The following is a 26,553-nucleotide window of genomic DNA, read 5'->3' on the forward strand; positions in this document are numbered from 1 at the left end:
GAAGGAGAGCCCGAGGAGAGCCTGAGGAGAGCCCACGACAACCAGGAGACAAAAACAGACACCTGAGAAAACACAACCTAACTCCTAGCCAAGTATAAAATCTTACACTGAAAACCTGTTTATCTCAATTCCTTTTACCCAATACATCATGTCTAGTTTTCAACAAAAAACTACAAGGCATACTAAAAGGCAAAATTTACAGCTTGAAGAGACTGCAAGCATCAGAACTAGATCACATACGGCAGAGATTTTGGTATTATCATATCAAGAATTCAAATAATACTATGAGCTTGCAATAAAAAATAGCAATTGCTTCTTCATTATTCCTCACTCTCTATCAATGTTCCCCCAAGGCAACACATTTTTAATACTTTCCATGTTTTCTTCTGCTTACAGATTTTTCTTGATAACAAGCTTTTATGTTTATTTGTATTTCTCAGTTTTAAATATTATCTAATTATTACATACCATAAATGAGATTTTTAACCTTTACACATCAAAGAGAAAGCAACAGTGAGAGCAAGACTGAGAGAGAAGACACGACCTTAGACCATCCTGTTGTTTCCAATCCCAGGTGACACCAGCCTCCTTCAGCGGCACCTGGTGCGTTCTGATCTCCCCCATAGGACACTCCTTGCTGCCGAAGGTTTCTGCTTTCGCAGGTCTTTTAAGATAGTTACCATCCAGCCATCTGCTTTCCAGCTTACAAAAGGTTGACTTTGCTTTTCTGCCGTCATCTCCTCCACCTTCTCTCTCTCTCTCTCTCTCTCTCTCTCTCTCTCTCTCTCTCTCTCTCTCTCATAAGTTTATGCCTTCTTTATTCTTGTACTTCCATTTTGATAGGTAGAAACAATTCCATATGTAAAATGTGTCATATTTAACTGGAAATCCATATCTAATCTTCAAGGTCTAGCTCATATCACCTACCTCATGATACCACTGCCTCTGTGATTCTCAGCTAGAAGCAATTTCTTCCACCTCCAAACTCTCCTGGTCTTTTCCTGCACATCCAGGACGGCACTCAGCACATTCTTGGTATTAGCTATTCATGCACATGCAAAACGGTTGTGGTATATATTCTTTTCTTTTACTTTTTTAACTTTTAAAAATTGTGTAATATAACATATATACAAAGCAAAAAAAGGAAGAAGCAATAGTTTTCAGAGCACTCTTCAAAAAGCAGTTACAGGACAAATCCCAAAGTTTGTCATGGGCTACCATACCATCATCTCAGATTGTTCCTTCTAGCTGCTCCAGAATATAGGAGGTTAGAAGGAATAAATATTTTTTGTCATCACAATTGACTTTTTTCTTTTTTGTGTGAAAAATAACATATATACAAAAAAGCAATAAATTGCAAAGCACAGCATAACAATTAGTTGGGGAACAGATTTCAGTTTGGTATAGGTCAAAATTCCACAATTTTAGGTTTTTACTTCTAGCTGCTCTAAAATATTGGAGACTAAAAGAGATATCAATTTAATGATTCAGCATTCCTATTCATTTGTTAAATCCTATCTTCTCTGTATAACTCCACCACCACCTTTGATGTTTCTATTCCTCTGTTTAGGGGTATTGGGATATGGCCATTCTAACTTTTTCATGTTGGGAGGGGCTGTCATTGATATGAGGTAGGGAGATGGAACTAGCTGATGTTCTCGAAAGGCTGGGCCCCCTCGATTTCAGGACTTACCTGGCCCAGGGACTCATCTGGAGGTTGTAAGTTTCTGGAAAGTTACTGTAGTGCATGGAGCCCTTGTGGAATCTTATAAATTGCTCTGTGTCCTTTAGGATTGGCTGGAATGTCCTGGTTGGGATTGGCAGGTTATGATAGGTAGCAATGTCTACCTGTATCTTGTGTAAGAGCAACCCCTAGAGTAGCCTCTCGACTCTATTTGAACTCTCTCTGCCACTGATACTTTATTAGTTACATGTCTTTTCCTCCTTCAGGTCAAGATGGAATTGTTGATCCCAGGGTTCCAGGGCCAGATTCATCCCTGGGAGTCACTCCCACGTCGCCAGGGAGGCTTTCACTCCTGGATGTCGTGTCCCATGTAGGGGGGAGGGTAGTGATTTCACTTGCAGGGTTGGGCTTAGAGAGACTGAGGCTTCATCTGAGCAACAACAGAGGTCCTCCAGAAGTAACTCTTAGACATACCTATAGGTAGGCTAAGCTTCTCCACTACGTACATAAGCTTCCCAAGAGTAAGCCTCAGGATCGAGGGCATGGCTTATTGATTTGGATGTCCCTAATGTCTATCACAATATCAGGGGATTTTCTGATGGTAAAGTTCAATAGTTTCATATTTTTTCTCCCATCTCTCAAGGGACTTTGCCAATACTTTTTGATTATCTGCTTAATATATTCTAGGGTGTATCCAGACATTACATTAAGCTATACAGGATTAATGACCCTCATTCTTAATCTGGGCTCCTTGTGTTTCAATTGTCCAGATGAGCTATCAGAACAGCTTGAGTTAGATTATGTGCTACAGAAAATTTAGGTTCCAGACAAAATAAACCTTTCTTCCTTTGATCTCAAAACTAGGTGTGGTTCTAAAATAAAATGTCTTCCTTACCCCTGTATTCTGAATTACCGTAATCCCTGCCTGACCAGCTTCATTCTTATCTCTAAATACCAGGGTTTTTTTGTCTGTTTGTTTTGTTTTGTTTTTCCTGGGCAGGCACTGGGAATCGAACCTGGGTCGATGGTATGACAGGCAAGAATTCTGCCACTGAGCCACCATCACACTGCCCTAAGTACCAAGTTATAGAGGTATAAAATGTCCTCTCGAAATCCGTAAATAACAATTACTGCTCCAGACTAAATGAGTCCGCTATAAGAGGTTACAGTCTATGCCCCTGTTTTCTTATAAGCATTTTCTAAAGGCACCCATACAATAATCCTCCTTTCATTTCTGGCTTATTTTGCCTCACCCAATGTCCCACAGGTTCATTCATATCCTTGTATGCCTCACAACATCATTCCTTTTGGTAGCAGCACAACATTCAGTCACATGCATTCACCAATCTACTTCTCAGTCAGTGCATCCTTCAGCCACCTGCATTCGTTGGGCATCATGTAGAGAGCCCAAAGTCCACAGTCCAACAACATTCTCAATTTTAGATCATTTCATTGTTCCCAAGAGAAAGAAAATCAATAAACACACCCTCGCCAAATAGGAAACTAAACCTTCCCTTAACTCTTGTTCTCCCCCCCATTATTTACCCCTGCTGTTGCTATGGTAGTGCTGATGTTTTCCTGTTAAATATAATCCATAGCATGCAATAGCAGTTTCCCCCCCCCCATACCGTGGACTTAAACACTCTTTGTACAGGAATCATACCCTTGAAGTAGTTCTTGCTAGAACTTACTTATATTTGTAGTGTTAATCAGTGGGACACGTAGGTCTACACAACCTTTTACAATCTTGTTCGCTTTCAATATGGTAATACTACTTACAGATCCACTAGTGAACCGCCTTCATGTCTTACATTTGGGCTCAACCTCATTAGCTAACCTTTCACCCATCTCTAGCTTCTCTGTAGCTCTAAGTCTCCTATATTCTGTGTTATAAGTCTGATTATACCTTTTTGCTGGTCACAAAAGTGGAATCATACAGTACTTATCCTTTTGTGTCTGACTTGTTTCACTCAGCATTATGTCCTCAAGGCTCATCCATCTTATCATGTGCTTCAGGATGTCACTTCGTCTTACTGCTGCATAATATTCCATTGTATGTATATACCACATTTTGTTAATCCACTCCTCTGCTGATGGGTATTTTGATTATTCCCATCTTTTGGCGATTGTGAACAACGTTGCTATAAATATTGGTGTACAAATGTCTGTTTGTGTCACTGCTTTCAGTCGTTCTGGGGATATACCAAGTAGTGTTATTTCTGAGTCATACGGCAACTCGAAATTTAGTTTCCTAAGGAACTGCCAGTCTCCCATAATGGCTGCACCATTGTACATGCCCACCAGCAGTGCATAAATGTCCCAGTTTCTCCACATCCTCTCCAAAATTTATAGTTTCCTGATTGCTTAATAGCAGCCATTCTTATAAGTGTGAGGTGGTATCTCATTGTATTCTTGATCTGCATTTCCCTTATAGCCAGTGAAAATGAGCATCTCTTCATGTGCTTTTGAACTATCTGTATTTGCTCTTTCAGAAAAATGCTTATTCAAATCTTTAGCCTATTTTGTAATTGGGTTGTTTGTTCTTTTGTTGTTGAGTTGTTTGATTTCTTTATGTTTATATGATATCAAATCTTTGTCCAATGTGTGATTTCCAAATATTTTCTCCCAAATTGAGTTGGCTGCCTCTTCACTTTTTTTCACAGTCTTTTGAGGTACAGAAGCATTTGATTTTGAGAAGTTCCCATTTATCTATTTTTTGTTGTTGTTGTTGTTGCTTGTGCTTTGGTGTAAAGTTTAGGAAGCTGCTCCTATTATTAGATGTTGAAGATGTTTCCCTACATTTTCTTCTAGAAACTTTATGGTGCTAGTTCTTATATTCAGTTGTTTCATCCACTTTGAGTTACTTTTTGTATAGGGTGTAAAGTAAGGGTCCTCTTTCATTCTTTTGGCTATTGATATCCAGTTCTCACATGCCCATTTATTTAAAAGACTATTGTACCTCAGTTCAGTGGATTTGGGGGCCTTGTCAAAAATCAGTTGACCATAGATTTGATTTTGTATTTCTGCACTCTTGATTCGATTCCATTGGTCAATACTTCTATTTTTGTGCCAGTACCATGCTGTTTTGACACCTGGCTTTATAATAGGTTTTAAAGTCAGGGAGTGTTAATCCTGTCATTTCATTCTTTTTTTTCTTAGGATTCTTTTAACTATTTGGGGTTTCTCTCCCTTACAGATGAATTTGGTGATTAGCTTTTCCAAGCCTTCAAAGTAGGTTGTTGGAATTTTGATTGGTACTGCATTGAATCTCTAGATCAATTTGGGTAGAATTGACATCTCAACTATATTTAGCTTTCCTATCCATGAGCAAGGAATGGCTTTCCACCTAGTTAGATCATCCTTGATTTCTTTTTAGAAATGTTATGTAGTTTTCTGCATACATGTCCTTAATGTCCCTAGTTAAGTTCATTCCTAGGTACTTGATTCTTTTAGTTGCCATTTTGAATGGAATTTGTTCCTTAACTGACTCCTCAGTTAGGTCATTGCTTGTGTATAGAAACATTACTGATTTTTTCACATTAAATTTATATCCCGACACCTTGCCAAATTTGTTTATTAATGAAAGTAACTTTGTTGTAGATTTCTCAGGATTTTCCAAGTATAGTATCATGTCATCTACAAATAATGAGAGTTTTACTTCTTCCTTTTGAATTTGAATGTCTTTTACTTCTTTTTCCTGCCTGATTGCTCCAACTAGAACTTCCAGCACAATGTTGAATAATAGTGGTGACAGTGGGCATCCTTGTCTCGTTCCTGATCTTAGAGGGGAAAGCTTTTAGTCTCTCTCCATTGAGTACGATGCTGGCTTTATCATATTGCAGAAGTTACCTTTAATTCCTATCTTTTTAGGTGTTTTTATCAGAAAAGGATATTGAATTTTGTCGAATGCTTTTTCAGCATCAATCGAGATGAGTATGTGATTTTTTTTCCCTTTTGATTTGTTAAGGTGCTGTATTACATTAATTGATTTTCTTGTATTGAACCATCCTTGCATTTCTGGTATAAACCCCACTTGGTCGTGAAGTATAATTCATTTAATGTGTTGTTGGATTCAATTTGCTAGTATTTTGTTGAGAATTTTTGCATCTAATTTCATTAGGGAGATTGGTCTGTAGTTTTCCTTTCGTAAAGCATCTTTACACAGTTTTGATACTAAAATGATATTAGCTTCATAAAATGAGCTAGGTAGTGGTTTTTTTTGAGAAATTTTTCCTCAATTTTTTGGAAAAGTTTGAGCAGGATTCACGTTAGTTCTTTTTGGAATGTTTGATAAAATCCCCCTGTGAAGCTGTCTGGTCCTGGGCTTTTCTTTGTAGGAAGATTTTTAATGACTGATTGAATCTCTTTACTTGTGATCGGTTTGTTGAGATCTTCTATTTCTTTCTGAGTCAGTGTAACTTGTTTGTGTTTCCAGGAATTTGTCCATTTCATCTAAGTTGTCTAGTTTGTTGGCATACAGTTGTTCATAGTATCCTCTTATGATTCTTATATTTCTTCAGGGTTTGTGGTAACACATCCCTTCTCATTTCTGAATGTGTTTATTTGCATCCTTTCTCATTTTTTCTTTGTCAATCTTGCTAGTGGACCATCAATTTTCTTGATTTTCTCAAAGAATCAATTTTCGGTTCTATTGATTTTTTCTATTGTCTTTTTTTCTACCATTAATTTAACTCTGCTTTAATATTTGTTATTTCTCTTCTTCTATTTGCTTTGGCGTTAATTTGCTGTTCTCTCTTAAGTTCCTCAAGGTGAGCAGTTAAATCTCGATTTTTGCTTTCTCTTGCTTTTGTTTTTTGTTTTTTTTTAATATAGGCATTTAGGGCAATACATTTCCCTCTCAGCACAGACTTTGCTGCATCCTATAAGTTCTGATATGCTGTATTCTCATTTTCATTAATCTTCAGATAGCTTCTGATTTCTCTAGCAATTTCTTCTTTGACCCACTGGTTGTTTAAGAGTGTGTTATTTAATCTCCATATATTTGTGAAAGTTCTTGTTCTTTGGTGGTTGTTGATGTCCAGCTTCATTCCATTGTGATCAGAGATAGTGCTTTGAATAATTTCAATGTTTTTAAATTTACAAAGAACTGTTTTGTGCCCCAGCATATGATCTATCCTAGAGACTGTTCCATGAGCACTAGAGAAGAATGTCTATCCTGGTGTTTTGGGGCTGCAATAACCTATATATGTCTGTTAAATCTAATTCATTTATGAAGTTGTTTAACTTCTCTATTTCCTTGTTGATCTTCTATCTGGTTTTTCTATCTATAGAAGAGAGGGTTGTATTGAAGTCTCCTACTATTATCATTGAAACATCTATTGCTCCCTTTAGCTTTGCCAATTTTTGTCCCATGTACTTTGGAGTGCCTTGATTGGGAGTATAAACATTTATGATTGTTATTTCTTCTTGGTGAATTGTCCCTTTTTTAATATATAGTGTTCTTCTTTGTCTTTTATGATATCTTTACATTTAAAGTCTATTTTGTCTGATATTAGTATAGCTACTCCTGCTTTTCTTGGTTACAACTTGCATAGAACATCTTTTTCCATCCTTCCACTTTCAATCTATTTGTATCCTTGTGTTTAAGATGAGTCTCTTGTGAGCAGCATATAGCTGGATTATATTTCTTAATCCATTATGACAATCTCTATCTTTAAATTGGTAGATTTAGTCCATTAACATTCAAAGTTATTACTGAAAAGGTGTTTCTTAAATCCATCATCTTATCTTTTGGATTTTGTTTGTCATATCTATATATTCTTTTCCCTCTTTCTCTTTTACTCCTTTAAGTCACCCTTACTGCTACTCTTCAATTGTGTGCTCCCCTCCAGACCTCCCTCTCCTGTCTTTTTTTTTTTCAACTGGCAGAACTCCCTTTAGTATTTCAAGTAGGGCCAGTCTCTTGTTCACAAATTCTTTCAGGATTTGTTTGTCTGTGAAACCTTTAATCTGTCCCTCAGTTTTGAAGGACAATTTGGCTGGGTACAGAATTCTTGACTGGAATTCTTTGTCTTAGAAAATTTTAAATATATCATACCACTGCCTTCTTGCCTCCATAGTGCCAGTTGAGTAGTCTGAACTCAGTGCTCTGCAGTTACTTTTGTATGTAGTTGAGTATTTTTCTCTTGCCACTTTCAGGATTTTCTGCTTCTCTTCAAGATTTGACAGACTGATTAGTATGTGTCTTGGGGAAGGTCTATTTGGATTTATTCTATTTAAGTTTGCTGAGTTTCTTTTACTTGTATTTTTATGTCCTTTATAAGGGTTGGGAAGTTCCCCTCATTGTATACTCAACTACTCTTCCTAGCTGTCACTCTTCTCTTCTCCTTCTGGGACACCAATGATTCTTATGTTTGTTTGGTTTGTTTTGTCCATCATTTCCCTGAGATCCAATTCAAAATTTTCCATCTTTTTGCCCATTTGCTATTTTGAGTGTTCAAAATCAATTTTCCTGTCCTCTAGTTTGCTTATTATTTCTTCTGCCTCTTAAAATATACTGTTGTGTGTCTCTAGTATGTTTTTATTTGATGTACAATGTCTTCAATCTATGAATATATGCTATTTTTCTATTTGTTCTTTCAAATTCCTCTTTATGCTCTTCTAGTGTCTTCTTGATCTCCTTTATGTCATTAGCCATCCCATTTGTTTTATCTAGTAGAGTCATATGAACATCCTAGATTAGTTGTTCCAATGTCTGTGTCTCCTCTGGTGTTTTAATTTGGATGTTGGTCTGGGAAATATCTGCATCATGATATGCTTAGTGATTTTCAGCCATCTTAGTGGCATGCAAATATCTTGATTGGTTTACTTTGGAAGTTGATTTCCTTCAGTAGTCTAAAGCCTTGTATTTGTGGGATGGATGTGGAGGAGAATGTAGGGCCTGGGGTGGGGCACAACAGTGTGGTGATGTATTGCAGCACAGGTATAGGTGTAAGTTGGAGATGCTTCGCTGGTATTATAAGTGTGAGTGCCCAATGATGAGACGATGTGGCTGTGTGGGTGCATGGGTCTGGGGGTGGGGCCCTGGCATGTGCTGGCCTAGGGAGTAGGACCCTTTGTGCACATACACAGAGTTCAGGGCAGTGGTTTGGCATTCTGCCTGTGAGGTCTGGGGGCAGATGCCACCTGGCTGCGAAGGTCAGAGCTTGCTTGGGAGCATGTCTGGGGTCCATGTGCATGCACAGGTCTGCTGTGAACTGATGTACACGTGCTCAAGGGTCTGGGGTTGGGGTGCACGACTATATGGGCTAGGGTCAGGTGTAGTCAGGTATAGAAATAAGTGCTGAAGCATTTATGCACTGGCAACCACCTGCAGGGGGCAGGAAGGGGGATGTAGGGCTCAGGAGGGATGGAGTGTGATGTGCTGGTGCTGGAGAGGTGGGTTGTGCTGTGCTTGAAGAGGGGGTGTGGGGTGGGTACACACAGGAGGGGTTCATGGGGGACACTTGGAGCACAGGGAGAGGAGGCGGACGACAGGGCTGAGGTGTGTGGGTTGTGGGGTGAGCTGCGGGTCACGGGGCTGCACTGGTGAGGGTAGCGCATTCAAGGAACATGGCTTGGCTTACTTCCTAGTCCCCGGTTCCCCGTCTGTGCACTCCTGAGGGCTCTGCACTTCTGCATTAGGCTGTTGGCACCAGCCGGACAGTCTCTGGTTCTCTGGTTCTCAGTTCCTCAGCGTTTGCAATGGGGGCTCCCCAGGTGGTTCAGAAGACTCTCCCAGTCTCTCACACCCTGGAACCACCTTCTCAGTCATTCTCCCATCCCTTCTTCAGCTGCTCCTTAGAGCAAGGGTGGACTCAACCTATCCTCTTCTGCCATTTTCCTGAAACCTCTTTTACTTTAATTAGAGAAGTTATAGGTTTAGAGAAGAGTCATGTGGAAAAAAATACAGTGTTCCCATATACCTCTATTGTTGACATTTTGTATTAATGTGATACCGTTCTCACAATTGATGAAAGAATACTAAAATAAGACTATTAAGTATAACCAATAGTTTACATTAAGCATATTTCCCCCATATACCACTGTATTATTAATACCACATATTAGAGTTGTGCATGTTATAATTCATTAAAGAACATTCTTGTACTACTTACCCAAGTCCACCATCCACAAAAGGGTTCACTGTTATACAGTCCCATGTTGTATCTTCTAACTTTCTTTCCAGTCACAAACTGACCCAGGACTTCTTTCAACCACATTCACACACATAATCCAATGTTGTTAATTACACTCACAATAATGTGCTGCCATCACCACCATCCATTTCCAAACCTTTAAAACCAACCTAAATAGGAACTCTGTACAAATAACCATAAGCTTCCCATTTTCTACCTCCAATCTATTCTTTGGTAATTTATATTCTAGATTCTAATTCAGTGGGTTTGCTTATTATAATTAGTTCATATCAGTGAGGTCCTACAATATTTGCCACTTCGTCTCTGATTTATGTCACTCAGTGTAATGTCATCAAGGTTCATCCTTGTTGTCACATGCATCAGGACTTCATTCCTTCTTATAGCAGAATTATATTCCATCAAGGTATACACCACATTTTCTTTATCCATTCATTGATTGATGGACACTTGGGTTGCTTCCATCTTTGAGCAATTGTGAATAATGCTGCTAGGAACATCTGTGAGCAAATATCTATTTTGAATCCCTGATTTCAAGCCAGATGGAAATTCCTGAAATTACTGAACTGTAATCCAGTTGCCCTGATCTTTCATAAGATTGTATAGCTATATAGCCTTTATCTTAGAAAGTTGTGATTGTAAATTCCTTGTCACTTGTACTCCCTTTATACTTTTTTTTAAACTTTAGAGTCTCATAGTCACAAAAGCAAACTCCCGACGTTAACGCAGCAACTTGAGTAAGCGTAGAACTAACCATTGACTTTTTCTTGTAATTGTTAGCTTAGTTCTAGCATAGCTCCACTCCTTTACATTCGTGAATTGTTTCTGCTGATACTTGTTATTGATATGGTAACGTGTCCATCTACCCTTGTTTGAATCAATAAAAACATTGGACTCTTTGGACTCCAGGAGACAGATTTTGGGCTGAAAGGCCATCAGATCTCCTGCTTTGTGCCTAGGAATAAACTCTTTCTCTCTTGGGGTCTCAAGAATGGATCATTTGAGCACATTGTGTGCAGAGAACCCACCACTCTTTTTGGTATCAGTTTCCTTCTATTCTTAGTTTCCCAAGTGTTTAACCAAAGAGGGATGCTGGATTTGTCAAATGCCTCTTCTATATCCTTGAGATGATCGTATGGTTTCCCCCTGTTTTGTTAATGTGACATATTACATTAATCGATTTTCTTATGTTGAACCCTCTTGCATACCTGGGATTAAACCTATTTGATTATGATATATAATTCTTTCGATGTGCCATTGGATTTGATTTGTAAGTATTTTTGAGGTTTTTTTTTTTTTTACTTTTTTTATTGTATAGTATAACATAGATACAAAGCAAAGAAATAAAAAAGCAATAGTTTCAAAACACTCTTCAACAAGTGGTTACAGGATAGATTCCAGAGTCTGTCATGGGATACCATATGATCTTCTCATATTTTTCCTTCTAGCTGCTCCAGAATATAGGAGGTTAAAAGGCTTAAATATTTTTTATCATCACAATCAGCTTTAATTCCTTCTCTTTTTTTGTGAAAAATAACATATATAAAAAGAAGCTATAAATTTCAAAGCACAGCACCACAATTACTTGTAGAACATATTTCAGAGTTTGACATGGGTTACAGTTTCACAATTTTAGATTTTTACTTCTAGCTGTTCTAAAATACTGGAGACTAAAAGAGATATCAATTCAATTATTCAGCATTCATTTTCACTTGTTAAATCCTATCTTCTATGTATAACTCCACCATCACCTTTGCTCTTTCCATACTTCTCTTTAGGGTTGTTTGGGTTATGGCAATTCTAAATTTTTGAAATTAGAAGGTCTGTCACTAATATGGGGTAGGGAGATGGAACTATCTGATGTTCTGGAGAGGCTGGGCTAGGTTTCAGGACTTATCTGGACCAGAGACCCATCTGGAGGTTGGAGGTTTTGGAAAGTTACTCTAGTGCATGGAACCCTTGTGGAATCTTATTTATTGCCCTAGGTGTTCTTTAGGATTGGCTGGAATAGTCCTGGTTGGGGGTTAGCGGGTTATGATAGGTAGCAAGGTCTACCTGAAGCTTGCGTAACAGCAACCACCAGAGTAGTCTCTCAACTCTATTTGAACTCTCTCTGCCACTGATATGCTATTAATTATACTTCTTTTCCCCTTTTTGGTCAGGATGGAATGGTTGATCCCATGGTGCCAGGGCCAGATTCATCCCTGGGCGTCATCTCCCACATTGCCAGGGAGGTTTTCACACCTGGATGTCATATCCCACGTAGCGGGGAGGGCAATGATTTCACTTGCAGAGTTGGGCTTAGAGAGAGTGAGGCCACATCTGAGCAACAACAGAGGTCCTCCAGAAGTAACTCTTAGGTAGTCTAAGCTTCTCCACTACCTACATAAGCTTCACAAGAGTTAAGTCTCATGATCGAGAGCATGGCCTATTGATTTGGGTGTCCCTAAAGTTTGACACAGTATCAGGGGATTCCCTGATGATAAGGTTTAATAGTTCTATATTCTTTCTCCCATCCCTCAGGGGACTTTGCCAATACTTTTTGATTATCTGCTTAATATATTTCAGAATGTTTCCAGGCATTGCAATAATCTATACAGGATTAAAGGACCTCTTTCTTATTCTGTGCTCCCTGTGTTTCAATTGTTCAGATGAGCTATACAGATAGGTTGAGTTAGATTATGCACTACAGAAAATTTTAGTTCCAGATTTAATAAACCTTTTTTCCATCTTCCTTACCGTTATGTTCTAAACTACTTTAACCCCAACCTATTCGGCTTTGTTCTTATTTCTAAATATCAGGTTATATATATAAAACAGCCTCTTTTGAGGATTTTTACATCTATATTCATAAAAGAAATTGTTCTGTAAGTTTATTTTCTTGTATTATGTTTATGTTTTTATTATGGTGATGTTGGCCTCATAGTATGAGTTAAGTAGTGTTCCCTCCTCTTCAATTTTTTGGAAGAGTTTGAGGAGAATGGGTATTATTATTTTTTGGAATGTTTAGTAGAATCCCCCTATGAAGCCATCTGGTCCTGGCTTCACTTTGTTAGGAGGTTCTTGAGGACTTATTCAATCTCATTACTTGTAGTTGGTCTCCTAAGGTTTTCTATTTCTTCTCAACTCAGTGTAGTTTGTTTGTGTGTCTCTAAGAATTTGCCCATTTCATCTAGGGTATCTAATTTGTTGGTATACAGTTGCTCATAGTATTTTCTTATGATCCTTTTTACTTATGTGGGGTCAGTATAATGACTCTCCTCTCATTTCTGATTTGATTTGTATCTTCTTTTTTTCTCTATCAGTCTAGCTAAGTGCTTGTCAATTTAATTGATCTTCTCAAAGAGCCAACATTTAGTTTTGTTAATTCTATTTTTTTTATTATTCTCCATTTCATTTATCTCTTGTCATTCCTTTCCTTCTGCTTTCTTTAGGGTTGGTTTGCTTTCCTTTTTTTAAAAATTTTCTCCAGATGTGCAATTACATCTTTGATTTTAACTCTTTCTTCTTTTTGGATGTAACATTTCGGGCTATATGTTTCCTTGTCAGTACATGCCTTTGCTGAATCCTATAAGTTTTGATATGTTGTATTCTCATTTTCATTCATCTCAAGATATTTACTGATATCCCTTGTAATTTCTTCTTTGACCAACTCATTGTTTAAGAGAGTGTAATTTAACTTCCATATATTTGTTGATTTTCTAATTCTCTGCCTCTTATTGATTTCCTGCTTCATTGCATTCTTGTCAGAGAAAGTCCTTTGTATAATTTTAATCTTTTAAAACTTACTGGGACTTTTTTGTGACCCAACACAGGGTCTATCCAGGAGAATGATCCATGTGCACTTGAGAAGAATGGATATCCTGCGATTTGGGGTGCAATATGATAATTCATTTATCATATTATTCAAGCTCTCTGTTTCCTTTTTGATCTTCTGTCTAGATGTTCTATCTATTGATGTGAGTGGTGTATTGAATCTCCAACCATTATTGTAGAGGTGTCTATTTCTCCCTTCAGTTTTGTCAGTGTTTGCCTCATATATGTTGGGGTACCATCGTTAGGTGCATAAATACTTGTGATTGTTATTTCTTTTTGGTGGATTGCCCCTTTTATTAATATATAGTGTCCTTCTTTCTCTTATAACAACTTTTTACTTAAAGTCTATTTTGTTCAATATTAATATAGCTACCCCAGCTCTTTTTTGGTTACTATTTTCATGGAATATATTTTTCCCATTCTTTCACAGCCAACTTATTTGTACCTTTGGGTCTAAGGTGAGTCTTTGTAAACAACATATAGTTGCTTTCTGTCAACCGGTGTCTTTCACTGGGGGGTAATCCATTAACATTCAATGTTATTACTGTAGGCAGTACTTACTTCAGTCATTTTGCCCTTTGGTATTTATATGTCAAATATTTTGTTTGTTTCTCTTTTCTTTATTGCAACTTTCTTTTCTGTATAGTTATATTTTGTATGGTATCTGACTGATCACTTTCCCATTTCTATTTCTGTATGCTTTTTAAATAATTCTTTGTTGTTATCCCATGGTTTATATTATACAACCTACATCTATAATCTACTAATGTGAAAAGATATGAACTTTCAATAGCATAGCATTCTCTGCTCCCATATCCCTCTCTTTTCCTTCATGTTGTTTTTGTCCCACTTTACTACTTTATCCTTTGCATGTTCATTATCAGGAAATATGTATTCTTCTCATTCAATTTTACTCTATCAAGAATTAAAGGGTAGAGTTGTATATTGAGGATTCAATACTATTGGGATTTGCATTTACCATTTTAGTTACATTTACTGAAGATCTTCATTTCTTCACACTACTCCAAGCCATTCTCTTTTGTCTTTTCCTCTCAACTTTAGTGGATGTAATTTTTGTTGTTGTTGTAATTTTTGCTGATGTGTAGACCTCTGATTGTCTTGATGAGTTAACTCTGATGGTCTTTTTCTCCCCCTTGTCTAGGGTTTTAATGTTGATGGCTTTGTGTTAAGGCTGCTCTTCAACATGCAGTTCAACTTATTCTAGACCTTCAGAATGGCCTACATGTCAAGTGTAACTGCACACCTGGAGAAGATAGAAAAAGGAAAGCAAACCAACCCCAAAGAAAGCAGAAAGAAAGGAATAATGGTTCAGGTCTTCTCAACTCGTATTCATTTGACTCTTGCCCTAGATACAGAGCACCAACTTTAAAACAGCACTTTTTGTGCAATTGCCAGGAGAAAGCTTCCTTTCCTCTGGTTCCTCCTTTGGGAATCTTGATCAGTTCTGTTTGTTTTTGTGCAACAAAACAAACAGAGGGAAGGGGAGGAGAGGAGAGGGGAGGGGAAGAGGAGGGGAGGGGAGGGAAGAAAAGAATGAAGAGATTTGACAGGAAATAATTAGGAGAATTTCTTGGGTTTGCCAATCATCCAAAGTGACATAAGTAAAGTAAGAGACAATATTGGTTTAAAGTTAGATGAAGGGCAATCCAGCTGGATAAGTGTTATGGGATTTCCATGGGAAAACCTGCTCCAGCTTCAAGTACAAATATGATAGGAGGAAACCTGTATCTAGAACAAGTAGAAACTTCTCTCAGTATTTTTGTTTTGAGTATTCCTCATTCTCATCATATTTGTGGATCAGTCTAGTTCCTTTAATCATAAATCCAATGGCTTTATGGTTCTCTTAAAGAATGTCACATGATATGTGTTCTTATTATCACAATTTTTCATATAAAATATTCTCTATCATATACTATAGAGATAGAATTGATAACAAAGTCAAGGTTTTTTTGTACTTTGAGTTGCTTTTTAAGCAGAGTTGCATCAATTTCAACCATCATCATTTGATGTCATTCATCTAAAAAGCTTATGGTCTTTCTCTTTGAAACCAACTGAGCAAGGTGAGATGATGAATTAGTCCTCACCAGCAGCCTGTTCTCGTCATTTGAATTTTCTCTGATATTATACATGCTACCCACCCCTCTAGGGTTCTTTCTCCATACCCTAAGGGGATATTGGCAAATCAACCTCATTCAGGTGGATCACTTGGAAAACAGGTTTTAAGTAGACCAACAGAGAAAACAAAACAAAACCCATTGCAAATTGTAACAAGTCTCTCTGATAAGAGTTCCTATTATGATAAATTCAGGTCTAATTTTCTTGGTTTACAGGCTTAGAATCCATTCCCATATAGTGTCTCAAAATGTTTGCCCATAATTAGCAAAGCCCTGCACTGTTTGTATGTATTATCCTTTTCCTCAGTTTTCCTTTTAATGGCCTTGGGTTGAGCCTCTGGACTCGGACCCTGTTTCTCGATAGGTATGGGGAGGACCGGCTCCTTCCCCCTGTGACCCTCTCTGAGGAGGCCCAGCAAGGAGGCCTCGTTCGGGAAGAGGGAGGCTGCTTGGGCTATGGTGGGAGGTGGGCACTGGGGCGCGGAGCCCGCATACACCCAGTCTCTCTCCCAGAGTCCGACTCCAACCATGAGAGCCCTTACTTACCAAGGTCTGCAGGGGCGTTCACTTTCTGGTACCATTTTCTCTATGAGTCAAGCTCCTTGGTGGTCAACATGGAAAGAAATTCTGATAATTTAAAGAGAAAGGAAATACTGGAAGATGGTGGTTAACAGAATCAGTGAGAAGTGTAAAGCACGAAATGTGGTAAATGAGCAATACGATGCAGCCAACGTCCCACCCGGGAAGAGACGACCAAGGAATGGTGGTCGGTACCGTCACTACGGAGCATCACCCACCAAGGCAGCCACCTGAGTTTGTGACAGTCATTTCCCCTCCTTGTCCTTTTGCATTTCACCACAATTCAAATCCTGCGTTGGAGCGTCTGACAGATGATAACTGGGTTATACCCTCCCTTTGCTTCAAGAAGCTGGGAAAAGGTTACACTCCTCACTTCCCCCAGTTTTCTCCAGGAGAGCCAGAAACAACTAATGTCCCCTAATCCATCACATCAAAGTTTCACTTATTTAAAACAACATTGTTGTTATGATTTCTATTGAAAAGTGTGCTCTACCTTCCCCCCACCTCCAAAGTTTATTCTTTTTCCTAGTGTCTCCAGAACTTCTGCCAACTCAGGGTTTTAAAAATATCATCTTGTCTTCCTTGATTTGAGCAGGTGCCTCCCAACAAAATTCAATGAAGCACGTGAATGAAAGTTTCCTGTAGGATCTCATTCACCTGGGCTTTACCAAATATCCATGGTTGGATCTTCCTCTCTTCCTTGTCCTCCTGATTGCCTGCATCTTCAAGTTGTTGAGAGACATTGCTATTATTCTCCCAGCTCTGAAGCCCCAAAAAGATCCCCTACCTAGGCTGCACGGCCCAGGCCTACATAGTCCACTGGCCAGGCTGTACGGAACGTGTCCTGCTGGCATCATAGCCTTAGACCACTACGTGGCTGTGTGTAAGCCTCTGAGGTGCTCTGAGACCATGAGCCACGAGCTCTGCCCGCAGCTGCCCAGCACTGCTTGGCTCACTGGTCTGGCCAATTCTCTGCTGCAGTCCGCACTCAGTCCAGCTGCCCCTGTGTGGGAACCAGGTACTGGGCCACTTCTTCTGTGAGCTGCCCAGTCGTATAAAGATGGCTTGTGTGGACACAACCACCAATGAGCTCACTTTAGCCATGGTGGTATCCCTCCTGATAATGGGACCCTCTCCATGACCCTGGTCTCCTACGGTTACATCACCCACGCCGTAGTTCGACTCTTGTCTGCTGGTGGGAGACTTAAGGCCTTCAGCACTTGCTCACACACTTACTGGTGGTGTCTTTAGTTTATGGCCCTGGCATCTACATCTATGTGCAGCCCTCAGGCGACACCTCTCAAGATCTTACTAAAGTTCTGACCCCGTTTTACTGCATTTTTACGCCCGTGGCCAACCCACTCATCTACACTCTGAGAAACAAAGACATTAAAGGATACTTGAGGAAGCTTCTGAGGAGGGCCATTTCATCCAGGAGAACATGAGAAAATGATGCTTTATTCTGAACGGGAAACCCCAACAGTAACCTGAAATATATCCTTCTCTCTGTTTTGCACCAAAACCATGCTCAAAAGGCAAGTCAAAAAAACCTTTACTTATGAAGGCACCTTCCTAAAAGAACACCTAACAGACAGTTTGAAAATCCACTTGAACATTCAATACAGTATCCGTGAAAAACACTAAGAGCATTTGAAGTTCTGAGACAAACAAATCTAAAAGGAATACCTGAAGAAGTTTCATACTTTCTTAGAGTCCTACAAACCTTCAAAAACAATTATCAAAGCTATATGGAATTTTCTTGAAAATATAAAATTATCCTATGACTTATTATATTTAATTTCTTTAGAAACATATAAAGCCAAACACATTTCAATAACACGGAAAGGAAGGACTATAGAAAAACAGTGTTGATCCTATCGAATGTTGCCATGGTGAAAAAATAATTTGGGTCTATACTTCACACCACAAATCATGATAAATTAAATTTGAATCAAAAGTTAAAATTTAAAATATTTTTCAGTGGTAAATGAAAGTCCTTTTCTATTACAATTGTGGAAAAGAGAAATACATTTCTGGCAATTGAATAAGACCCAAACCAAAATGAATAGAAATGGTAACTACGTGTGTAACAAAATAAACATCACAAGTACAGTTGTTTTTTAAATGTAGCCAATAATATACCTTATCTATGCAAAATACATAAAGGTTTAACAGATAAATAAGTACTCAATAAATAGTAAGTAGATGTTCAGGTATTTTATGAATGGGGAGGCATCAGAAACAGCAGCATTTTGTAATAAAACTTCATCTTAAAAACAAGCTTTTAAAAATGCAGGCAGTGCACTGGGAAAAGAACCCTGGGTGCTCAGTAAGGCTAAGGGCCAGCCTGCTGACCTGTGCTGGCCTCCTCCCACACCCCTTCCACGCTGGCCTAGCCTCAGGTGCCTCTTGCTGGGCCTAGAGTGTGCGGATCCTGCTGCCGCTGTGCCCGCTGGAAGCTGTCCTGCTGCCTGTGCCACCCTCCCAGGCATCTGCTGGGCCTGCCACCTGGCTCCAACCCCCACTACCCACCCCTGCACTGCCACTCCAGCCCCTTATGGCCTCCTTTTCCTTCACGCTGTAATCACCATCTGGCATATATTCATTTCATAAATGTTTTCTTTATTCATCAACAGAAAATAAGCTTAAAAAAAGTTTATTTTGATCATTGCTGTACCTGGTACAGAGTAAGAGTCCAAGAGATGTATGATGAAAGAATGAATGAATAGTCCTCATCTCACCACACGACAGGTGGAGCAAGAGCTAGTCTGAATCAAGACTGTGCTAACGACTTCCCATGGAAATTTTAAAACCTTAATATTGAAATCTTGTAATTTCCCTCATTTTTCTATAAAATAGAATGGGAGATACTTTAGATAGCTATTGAGTCTCATTATATGGGCTAGTGTCTGCTAATCAGAGTTTTGCTGTGTAATTATAGCACCAATCTCATCTCCAACTTTATTTAATAATCTTTTAATTTTAATTTCTACTCCTGACCTCCCCTCCCAAGCCTAAATCTTCATTTCTATTGCCACTTTGAATATATCCAGCAGCATGTGAGTGCTTATTACAAGTGGAAAAATGTCACTGGACTAGGCCATCCCTGGCTCTTCCTGCTCTAAAACCTCCGTGATCTGAGGTTCAGAGTTTTTTCCTGCTGATGTCGAGTTTTCTCCTCTCTCACCATCTACCCAGCTCCAGACTCTCCATCAACTTCTGCATTCCTCACCTTATACATACATTCTCTTAATTTGATGTACATAATATCTCTTGAATAATCACCATTGTTCAAATTGACATTGTCCATCCTCTCAAGTCAACCTACTCCACTCTCCTCATAACCAGTTCACCAAGCCACGCCTCCTGAAAGAGTCTCCACACATGCGGGTGGCGCCTCTTTGTGTAAAGGGTAAAGTCCAAACTTCTCAGCCTGGGCTTCCTGGGGATGACTCAGTTCCAAGATACCCTTCCAGCCAATGAGCCCAGAGCGCAGTGACTGCCAGTCTCTGGTCCCCATCCCCCCAGTGAGGAAGGCCTGGGTGGGCAGGTGTTTGTTCCCCAGCTCCCTCCCTGCAGAGGACACAAAGGCCCACAGGTCTCACCAGCACCCTTTCCGGTTTCCTGGACTTGCCCCTTCTTGCCCTTCAGGGCCTCGGGGTGGTAGAAATACTAAAAGGAAATAACACTATACTAGAGACAAAAATTTAAAAAGAAAATACGATAAGCAGAGTCAAAACAAGTGGCAAACTGGAGAAAATATTTGCAAATCATATCACAAAGAATTGCTATCCATAAAATACAAAGAGCTCCTAAAATTGAGCTGAAAAAGCCAACCATCAGATAGGAAAATGGGGTTAGAAGTTAAATATACAGATAGTTCTCAGAAAATGGAAGTGGCTCTTAAACCTATGAAAGAAAGTTGTTCAATGTCGCCATAATGAGAGCACTGGAAATTAAAACAACACTGATTTACTATTTCTGAACTATCAGATTCCAAAAATCTAAAAGTTTGACAGTATAAGTGGTAGATGAGTCTGTGAGGAAATAAACATCTTCATATATGATTGGTAAAAGAGCAAACGTTACCATTTTCATGGAGGGGAATTTGGGAATATATAGGGAAATGGAACATGCATTTATCTTTTCAATCCTAAATATGCACTAGCAAAAATACAAAATAATATATTAGCACACCTTGTTGTTATTTGTGGAACTCCAAATAACCACCAAGCCCATCACTGGGAACTGAATAAACTTCGTTAAATACACATGATAGGGCACTACACAGCTTTAAAAGGAATGAAGATCTCTAAATATTTCTACAGATTTATATCCAGTTATCAGTGTGAAGTGTAAACAAAAGTAAAGCACAGAGAAATTTATATAATATGCCTTTTTATAAGAAATGGGGTGGATACAATATAAAAATATATTTCTTATATTTGAGGGAAAATGCTGAAAAGATAAAGCAAATCTAATGAAAATGGGCATCTATAAGGCGCTGGCAGAGAACGGGAGAAGGCACGTAGTGAAAGTGGGACATCTCTAAATATATCCTATTACATCATTTTCACTTTAGTAGTTAAATAAATGTTTTGAATATTTAGAAAGCAATATTTAAATTACAAATCTGAAAAAAAATCCCGAAAAAATGGAAACAAACTGAACCAAAAAACCTCATTATACATCAGATTGGTGACATTGCCACAAAGAAAGAACAACTATATTAGGTGACTCTAGAATACAAAATTATGCAATTTTATGGCAATATATTTCCTGGACAAAATTTACAGCAGTGTAATTTTAAACATCATTTATTAATTTCACTGTTAGTAATAACATTAAAATTGCTATATTGAAACCATATGTGTGTTTTATAAACTAAATCAAGTAAGGAATTATGTTGTAAGGAACTGATAAACAATAGATGCAAGTAAAAAAACAATAAATATTATATTGTTAAAATTAAATAGGAAATATCAGGATGAACTCAAGATTTTTTTTTGCCTTTTTAAGAATATTTGTTAGCTTTGTTCACTGAAAAGGCCTAGAGGCCATGACAACACGTTAGCTATGAATGTCTTAGCACCGAACTGTGGCTTGTAAATAGCAATCCGTTAAAAGGCAATGGAAAGCAAAGAACCTATGAAACACTAATGGAATTATGTCAAAAGGACACAGAAACCAACTTGTAGCAGCTTTTATTAGCCAGATATAGGATAATTTTAGCACCATATAGAATATAGTATAAAATATTGATTATAAAAATCCATGAGTTTATAATGAAATAAAAAAGAAAGGAAAATAAAAATTAAAACAAATAGAATCTTCACTGGGGCAGGCTCAGTGGCAGAGTTCTCACCTGCCATGCTGGAGACCCAGGTTCGATTCCTGGTGCCTGCCCGTGTAATTAAAAAAAAAAAAATCTTCATTGGCCATCATTGGAAATAGTGTATCAACCCCTTACAGAGGTAATTGATAATTAAAGGAAAGAAGTAAACATCTTACTGCCTCTCTGGATTGAAATGTTTCCGTATAATGAATTTGCTCTGAATAGCCTTGTTCAGGTGGGAAAGGCCCACTTTACATTAAAATTACAGCTAGTAACTACAGGAAGAATAAAAGAATTGGATAATCATTGTTTTGCAAACATAACTGAAATACTTGCTTTCGGCAATGACAATCAATACCTGCTTAACCCATTAGGAAGCAGGCTGATGGAGAACTGTACGAAGGAAGGCTCCATCAAGTTTAGCATCACAACAATTGGGGCAATTGATTTGAAATACACGCCACTATCCATAAAAATATAATCTGAGTCTAATCAAGCCTTTAGAGCTAAAGTGAACTTTTTAAAATCATATGTAATGTAGTGTGGCCCTTACTTCGTTCTGTTTGTGTGGGTTGAGTTGTGCGCCCCCCAATAAACCGTCCATCTTCCTGCATGCCTCTGGGGGTGAGCCCACGGTAGACAGCCTTGCTGAAGACATTATTTTTATTAAGACGTGGTGTACTACGTCAGGCCGGGCTCCAATCAGAATTACTGGAGCCCTTTATGAACAGAATGAAATTCAGACAGAGAGACAGCGTCCCAGGAAAAGCCAGAAACTAGAGAAATAGATGGGAGCAGAAGAGAAACAACATCACCAGGTGACAGGAGAGCCAAGGGCCAGGGCCACTGGCAGCCCCTGACTGCCACCGTCTTCAAGTTCAGAGGTGCTGGGCAGATGCCTCAGCTTGGGGCTTCTCCTAAACGTATATAAAAGTAGACAAAATTAAAATGTCAACTTTTTTGAACGAATTAGGTATCAAACTCCTGAGGGACCATATATTTCTTTTATTAACCATGCTCCCCCAACAGTGAATAAATACCTCAAGTTCAATTAAGGAAGGAAAGTGCTAGAAAGGAAACAAGAAATAGATACATATTATAAATAATTAATCTATGTAATACTTGCTAAGTATTACTGAGGTGGGGCTGGGAACAGTCTTTACCACCAAAAAAGTGGACAAAACATCAAAGCATTTTGAAAAAGTCTAAGTGTATGAAGAGTATTTTAAGTTGCATTCAATTTCAATGATATCACAAGGCATAAGGTATATAACCTATTACTTGGAATGAAAACCCTTTGTCTTAGCCTTGCCCAAAATAGGGCATTGCTTGCAGATTCAATATAAACCAATAATTCATTTATATAAACAAGTATCAGTGCTCTTTTGTAAACAACGATACAAAATAATTCATGTAAGTGTGATTTGGCATAAAGGAGATAAATTAAATGTTCCGTTGAGCTTATTAAAATGGAGATTCCAAAAGAAATACTAGAAAGGTACTGATTTCTTCACTTTCCTAGTCACGTTATTCTTGCTTTCTGGAGACAGGTTCTGAAGGGGGTCAGGATTTTAAAAAAGGGATGCCTGATGAAGGGAAAGCAAATTTGTTACACAGGGAATGTGGAAAGGAAAAAGAGCACTTACTGTAGACCTGAGTGACAATGTAGGGGAAAGTACTGACCCAAAGAGAGAAAAGAACTTCATGTGGAAGAAAATAGGAGAAACAGGAGAGGTTTTGAGGGTGAATTTATCACTGATGGATTGAGAAAACTTAAAGGGATGGGTAGCATGCAGAGGCTGGAAGAATTGTGAGCTGCTTGACAGAGAAGGCCTGGACTGCCTTGAAGAGACTTCAGTAGAAATACGGATGCTGGAGGTGCCTCCAATGCAGCCATAGGAGCTGATAAGTGTATTATTGGAAACTGGAAGAGAGGGGATCCTTGCTATAACGTGGCAGAGAACTTAATAAAATTGTGTTCTGATTACAGCTGGAAAGCAAAACTTGAAAATTATGAATTTGCATATTCAGCTGAGATTGCCGGGCTAAGAATAGAAGGTACAGCCTGGTGTCTCCTTGCATTTTATACTAAACTGTGAGAGAAAAAGGATAGGCTGAGAATTTCAACTCTAAAACACAAAGGAACCAGAAATTGGTGACTGAATATTCACAGCCTATCCAGATTGTGTGCTCTGAGACTAGGACACAGAAGCCGCTTGATCAGAGACTTTCAAGCTTTCCCAGGACATGAGTTTCCAGAGAGCAGGATCCAGGAGAGGGCTTAACTGAATAAATCTGTAATATAACAATGTTTTTGCATTTTTCAGTATCTCCCAACTCCTCAACTTTGTCAGCAATTATGTTCATTTCTGTGCACAACCCCCCAGCTCTGTGCCTTCTAACCCCCTGGAGACGTGTTCCCAGAGAGACCAACTGAGAAACAGCCCTTTGTTGGCAGCACATGCCCACCTTCTCTGTGCTGGCCTGATTGGTCTGTGCCACTACGCAGCCCTGCCTCTCCCTGCTCAGTGCGACTGCTTTCCCTCTGAGCTCTGAATCAGCCACCATCAGAGCAACTTAACTCCTAGATTAATTTCTTTCTTCTCTCCTATGAGTCAGTCTCTATAAAGTTCGTGTCTCAGTCCATGCCTGGCATTTTCTTTGGTCCCTTGGCTGCAAAAGGCCCTTTGGGCCGGAATGAACTCTGCTTAAGAGGCTGCACCTGAGCATTAGCCAGGACGGATCTGTGGAAAGTCCTTTTGTCTGAATCCCCTTGAGTTGCACAAAACTGACAAGGCTTTGTGTTTTTCCCCCCATTTCATTTTTTATTGTGAAAAATAACATATATACAAAAAGCAATGAATTTCAAAACATACTGCAACACTTAATTGTAATCTCCCTGGAGTATCAGCCCTCCTATAGGGAAACCACTCTCTTGAGTGAAAATGGTGACAGATTTTGTCATTCAGAGGGACATGTGATAGTTGAGGTAGAGGAGGTTAAGTTCTTTGAACAGGAAATTAACTTGCAGCAGAACAGCCTGTCCAGCCGGGAGGAAGCCTTCTGCTTTTGACAGCTCTGCTACCAGGAGACTCGTGGGCCCAGGCAGGCATTGAGCCAACTCTGGGAATTTTGCCATAAATGGCTGAGGCCAGAGAATCATTCAAGCAGCTTCTGGTGCTGGAGCAGTCCCTGACCATCCTGCCCGAGGGCTCTAGTCCCGGGGGCTGGAGCAGCAGCCCTTGAACGGAGATGGGGCTGTGTCTTGGCTGGAGGATTTGCAGAGAGAACTCTATGACCCAGGATTTCAGGTGGGAAAGGGAGGTGCGCTCTTTGATAGTAGAATACAGCATTTAATAGTTAGGTCAATAGGAAAACAGTGTGGATTCCACACAGGGATAAAGCCCTTTCAGTGTAAAGTGTGGAAGAACCTTCAGTCAAAATTCAACACTTTTTAAACACCTCATAATTCATACTGGTGAAAAGCCGCATCATTGTAATCAGTGCGGTCAAAGTTTTGGTCGAGGCTCAGTCCTCATTAAACATCAGAGAAACCACTCTGGGGAGGAACCTTTTGAGTGCAGTGAATGTGGGGAAACCTTCAGTAAAATGAAGGACTTAGCATCAGAGATACCATACCTTAATAAAATGTTACAGTGCAATGAGGGTGGGAAGGCTTTCAGGGAAAGTTCAAACCTCACTAAACATCAGCGAATTCACACAGGAGAAAAACCCTACAAATGTGATGAAGGTGGAAAAGCCCTCAGTGGAAGTTTTGACCTTACTAGACATCAAAGAATTCACACTGGGGAGAAACGCTATGAATGTGGCAAGTGGGAAGGCCTTCCATGTGAGCTCACATCTCACTAACATCAGAGAATCCACAGCAAAGAAAAATCCTATTAATGTAATAAGTGTGGAAAATCCTTCAGAGGTCAGGTCTCTTTCAACACAAGAAAAAGCACAACTAATCAAAACTGGATTACTTTAATTATTGCAGTAAAAACGTTAAGCAGCATTTGTTCCTTGCAGAATTCAGAGAAGCCACGTAAACAGTCTCAATATCTGTTATCCATCTCAGTCTCCTCTAACGTCAAAGTACCCACAAAAAGTCACCAAAAGTTGGCAAAAATGATGAAAAAAACAACAAACCCTGAAATTGAACATAAGCAAAAACAAATGTCTAACTGTATATGAAATTTATAACATAACCATACAGAGAAAAGAATTCAAGTAAAATGTCTACAGTGAGTTGTCTGTTCTCCCTTAATGGGATATAATCCAAGCACAGATAAAACTGCAAAGACTTTTTAAACTCCATATAGTATGTGTGTTGTTGCTAGTGAGGGTAGTGTAATTTTGAATCTATATTTTTCATATTATAAAATACAGCAAATTGATGTTGGTTGGGAGTCAGGATTTTCTTCGTGAAGGAAAAACAAATACACAATGGTGGAAATGAAGAATTCTGTGGAGTTGTGTTTTTTTTTTTTTTTTTGGAGTTGTATTTGAACTGGAGGTATCCTAAAAAATCTTGATTTTTAAAAATGCATATTTCCCAGCTCTTGTCCACTGACAAGGCATAGAAGCAATGAATACCGGTTGCAGGGAGCTTAATCTATCACACAGAACCCAGCTCTTGGTTTCCACACACCATTCTGCAGTAAAAGAAACCACGTTTTCATGGAGCAGTGACTGATTCCAAGTCTGGGGCGGGGAAAGAATGAAATGAGCCTAGAATATCTTGTGCAAGAAAGTAAGAAAGTGCACAAACTAATAGGGACATGTCCAAAAGACATAGAAACCCACTTGAAAGGACTCCCTCAGATTAAATTTGAAGAAATTTGA

At 38.9% G+C, this 26,553-nt stretch overlaps 1 pseudogene; it reads left to right on the forward strand.

The window, feature by feature from the left end:
• The first annotated feature begins 9,053 nt into the window (after nt 1–9,053).
• LOC143683429 (uncharacterized) lies at nt 9,054–25,676 on the forward strand (annotated as a pseudogene).
• Nucleotides 25,677–26,553: the final 877 nt, after the last annotated feature.

This window comes from Tamandua tetradactyla, chromosome 5 (genome assembly GCF_023851605.1).
Source record: "Tamandua tetradactyla isolate mTamTet1 chromosome 5, mTamTet1.pri, whole genome shotgun sequence".
Taxonomy (NCBI): Eukaryota; Metazoa; Chordata; class Mammalia; order Pilosa; family Myrmecophagidae; genus Tamandua; species Tamandua tetradactyla.